This window comes from Andrographis paniculata, unplaced genomic scaffold (assembly GCF_009805555.1).
Source record: "Andrographis paniculata isolate CXL003 unplaced genomic scaffold, ASM980555v1 Contig118END, whole genome shotgun sequence".
In the NCBI taxonomy this organism is placed as follows: domain Eukaryota; kingdom Viridiplantae; phylum Streptophyta; class Magnoliopsida; order Lamiales; family Acanthaceae; genus Andrographis; species Andrographis paniculata.
The window spans coordinates 21,680-28,770 of NW_026137389.1; the positions used below are offsets into that span (position 1 = coordinate 21,680).

The 7,091-nt window shown below is 36.8% G+C and overlaps 1 pseudogene; it reads right to left on the reverse strand.

The window, feature by feature from the left end:
* Positions 1–4,422: 4,422 nt before the first annotated feature.
* Positions 4,423–7,091, reverse strand: LOC127247335 (protein CHROMATIN REMODELING 35-like; annotated as a pseudogene).

Below are 7,091 nucleotides of genomic sequence, written 5' to 3' on the forward strand. Positions count from 1 at the left end.
TAAAGATCACGTAGCTAATTTAATTCCATCATTAATTCCATCTCTAATATCATTAGTAATTGAAAAAGTGGATTTAAAAACGAAAAAATTTCGTTACAAAAATGATATTTTCTTGTAGTGCATGTCAAATTACATGAGTGGCATTTTTCCGGCAAATAAAATTGCAAACTAATTTAAAAAATTATACTCCCTCCGTCCCGGAACTAATATCCATTTGCTTTTTGCACGTAGTTTTAAAAATATTAGTATTATATTGGGATATAGTAGAAATAAAGTAGAAATGACTAAAATAACCTTATTAGTATGTGTAATATAAAGGTAATGACATTTTTGTAATATATTATAAGTTGTAAGGGTATTTGTAATGTTAGGTAGATAGTACAGTTACTAAAAAAGGAAATGAATACTTTGTTATGGGACGGACTAAAATGGAAAAATGGATACTTTGTTATGGGCCGGAGGGAGTATAATTTATTTTTCTAAAAAAAATCTAATTTTGCATATACAGTAATTATAATTTAAGACCACTCAGGGTCACTTCAACTCCGGCCACATTCACCTCAACGTGATAATTCCACATTGGATCACATGACCTACCTGCACCGAAAAAAAAAAAAAGAGTCTAAAAATAATAATTTATCTCATGTATATGTATATATATATATATATGGAAAAATTTATAATTTTTCTAGTTTAATTTTAAATTGAGGTGGTAGTTTAATAAAAAGAATTTTAGTATATCAAATTGTGTCTAGGCCAAACATGAGAGTTTTATATGCACTAAGTGGCCAACGTTATAAAAGTCATGTTCATCTTGGTCACCTACTATCGAACATACTTTGAAACTAGATACAATCACCACAAAGTTGAAAATATTTGAAGAAAGTGTGAGCTCGAGTAAGGAATCAATGAACACAGTAAAATTAGGGTTTGATCTTCATCATCTATTTTAACTTCAACCCCTTGAAGATCAAGAACAATATGGTTAAAGGTATCAAGATGATTGACCTGTCACGCGGTCAATCAAATATTTCACCTATTCCGTGATCATAATTTAATGTAATACAGGGGAAGGGATCATCTCCACAGAGATTGTGTGATTCACTCTTTCGTGTTCTAATGCAATAAATAAAGGGGGATAATTTTCTTTTATTATCTAATGAAAATAAAACAAGAAAGCAATTAAATTAGGGGGAACTGACTATCAATGGGATGTCTGGCTCAAGGATGATGCAGTACTGGCACTTGTGTTTTATCATTGATTCAATAAAGTTAGTTCTTATTAAAGTATCAATAAATTAGTTATAGTTATCAATAAACTCTGACAACCAATTTTTCCTTACAGGGTAGGTAATTAAGGAACGAACGTTAACTGCCTCTAATTAAGCAAATAAACCTAGGTGTACCCATAAGAAATATTGCTTAATCGCATTCTAATCTAGAAAAACCCAATTCAAAACAATTACTACTTAGCAATTACATTTGATTGTCTAACCCCCGGGAAGGAACTATTCAACCCGGTTGTCACCTATTCAAGTGCGAATACAATTACGGATATCCTACCTGAATTGACTTTAGATTATCATACTAATTCAAATATCGGTACCAAAATATCCAATCAATCTAACAATCACAAACGTTATTCTCAGAATTAGACAAATATTGATAATCAAAAAGAACTTTTATAAAGAAAATTAAGAATCTCCAAAACAAAAGAACCAAAACATTATCACCCCTCAAACCAGAAAAGTATCTACTCCATAATCAAATAACAAAGAACAAAAAAGAAAGATAATGTCATAGTGGGAGGGGGAAATCTTCTCTGTCGATTTGCTCCTGCGCGATCTATGAGTTTGTCAGTCTCCGGCTTTTGTGCATATCTGCTCTAGCCGTTCTCTCCTTCTGAAACGTATGATCCCTCATTTTATTTAATTTTTGCTTCTAATTATTTTGTAGTTAGGTTTTTGGGCCTTTAATTAAATTCCCATGTCAAGAGGGTATAGTTAGTCATGGCCATGACTAACTAGGTGGTGCAAATCTGAATTTTTCTTTACTTTTTCTACCAATTACGCCAAATTTGATATTTGCCCTCTGCACACAGTAAATAAACGATATGCATATAAATTAGGTAGAATCCAATCAAAATCAATCAAATATCGCATATAATATGAACATTTAATGCATGTGATTTCTAACTATCAATGATCATTTACCTGAGTACTTTCGGACATCTGGATGGTGTAAAGACGTTGCTTTTGATATAAATTGTTCGTGAGATAGTTGTTCTAATACTTCTCACACAGTTTATTCCATATCCCAACACCAGTCGTCTGATATACAACCTCCCGCAACACCTCATGCTATAAATCTTTCATGCTTGTATTTTTATAATAGTTTGATACGATACTTATCAGATAAAATATTATACTTTTTTATTTATAAAAAATGGAAGAGTTATATACTAATAAAACAGAAAAAAAAATTGATATATAAGCTTAAAAGTTTAACAAACAAAACACGAACAAACATGTTTTCCTTTTTACACAGACTCCAAGCGATACACACTCGGTGGTGCCTTGTCAGCAACATATAAGTGAACAAACTTATTTGGTGAGTAAGTCTACGTATCATACCATCTCCACCTACCCCTCTCAGATTGTCTTTAAATAATTCCTCGGTTCAACCCCGAAAAATTTGCACATAATTACTCAGACAGTCATTGTTCTAGAGGAATGAGAAACTGCAAGTTGGCTATCATTTGCTCAGTTCTTACGAAATAGATAATAGCAAATCAATGAATGCTCCGTTGACGACCCAGGGGATCGGCAGAGTGGAGAGATTTTTGGCAAGGCAGCAGCGAGATAATATTGCTACTACAGATCGTGGTGTGTTTTAATTTTTGTAATATTTTTGTTTGTTTTTCGGTACAACTTCAAGGGAGAAAAATTGATTTCTCCGACATGGTTGCAGATTCTGAAATGGAAGTGAGGATCTTCCCACTATGATGACGACTGGATCTGACAATAAGGTGCGAAGAAAGTTCAAAAAAAAAAAAAAAGAAAGTGACACTGCAGACGACAACATGCCTGCGGGGGCTTCAGGGCGGCGCAGCATCAGACCTTCGAAAGGAAGGGCTGCAGTGACCTCTCCTCGGAGGAAGACGATGGAGAGGAGGCTGTTGGAAAATGCAGGAGCACGCCTCGCCTCGGTCTCGAAAGCTCCACAGACCTGCAGAAACAGCGATGGTGGAATGCATGCTTCACAAAAATCAGTCTCTGAAATTTTTGGCAATCCAACCACCATTTCTTTTTACACAACAACTTCAAACCTTCTACATGTAGATGGCTATAACACAAGTGCCAAATATTTGACTCTTCATTTTTCCTAACAACCAAAGCTTTGTCCACAGATCAAGAGAGATCCCATGGAAACATTCGACTTCTTTTCATACGGATAGTCGCTAGTGTTTGACAAGAATTTTTGTCACCAATAAAGCTCGATTTGCCATCAAACATAACCGAATATCTACTTGAAATTAATTGTGCTACACTTAGCAAATTATGAGCTAATGTAGGCACAAATTGCACATGATGGAGAAGACAAAAATCACCTTCAATTGTTTTCACAGTAATCGTACCTTTTCCTTCAATTCTCATTTTCTTTCCATCTCCAAGTCGAACTTCTCGTTTGAATAAAGCTTTATTTCCTGACATGTGGTTTGAGCAAACATTGTCCACAAACCAAATATCGTTATTATCATCCCCAGAAATCAATGAATGTGTCATAAATAATTTGCTTGTTTCTTCGGTTTGCTCGGTGGTAAAATTTGTAAGCTTCTATTCATCCTTCTGCTTTACCCAACAATAAGCCTCTTTATGCCCTATTGTTGCAATATCTGCATTGAATAAGATTTTTTAATTGGCGTTGTTCAGAAGGCCTGCCCCTGCCTCCCCACGACCTTGTCCTTGAAAGCTACCCCTACCATGCCTTCGATTTGCAGAGAATTCAGACTTCCCCTTTGAACTCTCTACCTTAATTTAAAATGTCTTTTATGTTGGAGAAATAATCTGGATTGAATAAAAATACGAACAAATCAAATTCCGCAGGGTATACACAATCTTGGATATACTTTGAGTTGCGTCGATTCGATTTCCTTATACGATATTTTGACCCTATTAACGCCCGGGTTACACAAAATTCGTACAAGCATAAAACAAAGCAACACTCAAATTTTAGGCGAAAAATCGAGCAAGTAAAGGTTGGGAGATTACCTGTGCACACAGATTTATTCCGCAGACAACAGTATTTTTGTTCTTTTCCTCTTTTTCAGAATTTGTGAAGATAAGTTTTATATATAAACTTTGAAGTGTTTATTCAAGAAAAGATGCACCTTTCGCAAATTTAGGGTTTTTGTTCTAAACCCTAAACTCTAAACCCATAAATGGGACTTGCGAGTGCACTAATGGCGAACCTGTTCTGCAAATTTTTCATCTTCTCAACTTCTGATCATTGCGCAGGACTCAGCTCCAGGAAGACAGCCAAATCTACAAGTCCAGGAAGTTCTTCAAGGTTGTCCCCCTTGTAGTAGTGCAGGACCTTCCTAGTCATCTCGCGCAAATCTTGTATCAGAGCCACTTTTCGGCTGCGATTCTCATCCTTTATCAAGCAGTCTTCTATCGTCTTGTCGAAGCCGCCGTTGCCCCTACCAAGTTTACTCAGACTCCGACTGCTAGAAATCTCAGCCCTGCTCACGATCCGCCTCAAAATTATTTTAGAATCTTCCATCATAAGAAAATTTGGGCGGACCAGATCTAAAATGCTGAAAACTTCTCGCACGCTGTTTTGGTAAAGAGTACCCGAAAGAACAACCTTTCTTGTGGTTTCAATGCTCCCAAGAGACCTCAGAATAGCGGTGTCTGGGTTCCGCGGTGTATGCCCTTCATCGAGGATGACGATTGATGGGACTTTAAGCAAATAACTTTTGCAAGCCAAAGGAGCTGGCCTGTCATCAACATCGCAGACGATGGAAGAGAACTGCTTGTACCCTAAAAGCAGAATGCTCCTCCTTTCGGCCCATTCCTTCAGAACTTCAAGCTGCTGCCCACGATTGTCTGCCTTAACTGAGTAGAAGTCGTAGAGGGGTATCTCTTCGATCTGCCATGTAAGAAACTCCTTCTTCCAGACGGGGAGAATCCCGCGGGGAAGCACAACCAGGGGCCGAGCAGCAGGATACTTAGCAATGAAGCTCTGAAGGAAACTGATGATCATGAATGTCTTACCAGAGCCGGGAGCATGAGCCATGATACAACCTCCGGGGTTCTCAGACATTACATTGCTTGCAAGAAAATTGAATCCCTCAACTTGATGAGGTTTCATCTCCCTCCGGTGTCGCGGGTGTGGATGCATATCAGCAGCAATAAAATCATTATTATTGGGTAAATCTAAACCATCCGACAAGGTTTCTGATTGATCATGCCCTCCGGGATTCCGCCCTCCATATCTTCGAGTTCGGGAACTTGTCTGGGCCTGCATTTAAATATTGCATGCAAATTAGTCGTCTCGGCTTGTTCTTCCTGACTACAAGATTTTAGAAGTATTGCAATAGGTCTTTAATTAATCTTATAAAAGGAAATAAGATGATTGTAACACAAGAAAGCTAGGTTATAGCTGTGACAATTCATACTAATTAATAAAGAGAGTTGTGATATGACTAAATATAATTTTAAAGTAATTTTGATTTTAGATTAATTTGGGAACGGCGTAAAATTGAATAGAAAAGGAATTTAAAGAAACTTTTGGTATGGTTAAATATATTTTTTGATTTTGAATTCATTTAGAAATCGCAAATAAATTGAATACAAGTTCATATTTGATGTTTAATAAAAAAGCTTGAATGTGATGTTTCGAAAGTACATTACATATTTCATGTTTTTTTTAGTGAAAATAAAGTTTGACGAATAGTATGGAAATAAAAGGTTTCGTAAGAAGCCGAGTAACTGAAACTATACAGTACAACATAGTAAATGGAAAGCCATACCTTGGAGAAATTATATTCGATAATTGTTTCAATTGGCTTTTTAATCACCCCACAAATGCGACAAACATCGCCTATATCATCTTTGAATATAAAAGAATGCTCACAGTCTTCTTCATCCTCACCGCCATTTTTTGCATGCAAACTAGGTTCAAAAACATCCTGCAACAAGTCCAACAAAAAATTGAATATATGTATATAAACTTCGAATGAAACTGATATGGTGATCTTATTAAACGTAAATGTAAACATGAAAGCCTCTAAAATAAAACCAAATGTACTTCTAAAATAAATGTGTGAGAGAAAGTGTTACCACCTTCGCGCACTCTATTGCAACTGCCATCTCGCTCCACACGTCGCCCAGGTCATCGAAACTGACATCCGGAGTCTCTTCACTTTCCAGCTGGCTTTCATCATCCGAGCCATCATCCTCCCTTTCAGAGTTTGCCAGCTCGGGCTCATCGAACAAAGGTTTATCAAACAACTGATAAAGTTGGTCCTGAATGAATTGTCGTCTCTGCAAGTAGATATTATAGTATCATCAATAGGTAAAAAAATGTCACCTGGTAGCAGTGTTAAGAAAGTGAATACTGTGTAAATTGCCTTGGTCGAGTAATAAGTTGATTATGGGTACGAATGTTCAGAAATAAATTACCTCAGGATCTTGCATTGGAAAATTTGTACAATGCTCAGAAATGTCAGCTTCAGGTTCGACGTTCTCAGTCCACTCTTCTGTGTCTTCGTCATCTGAATCACTGATAATGATAATTTCAGGATGAGGGCCTGCAGGGATCGGAATTTCATATTCCCTTCCGAATAAGCGCTCATGTAATTGGCGTCTATGAATTTCTAACTCACTGCTATATTCACTTAAGTTTTCGTCTTTTCCCTCGTCCAGCCCTTCTAGAATCCTTCCCGTGACTATTGATTCACGGTCAGTTACAAAGGGGGGCGTCCGTTCTCTGTTGGACTGAGATCCCCTTGAATTCGAACGTGCATTATCACTGGATTCGACTCCTTGATCCGTTTTCCTCCTTTTTTTGTTCCTAGAACTCAT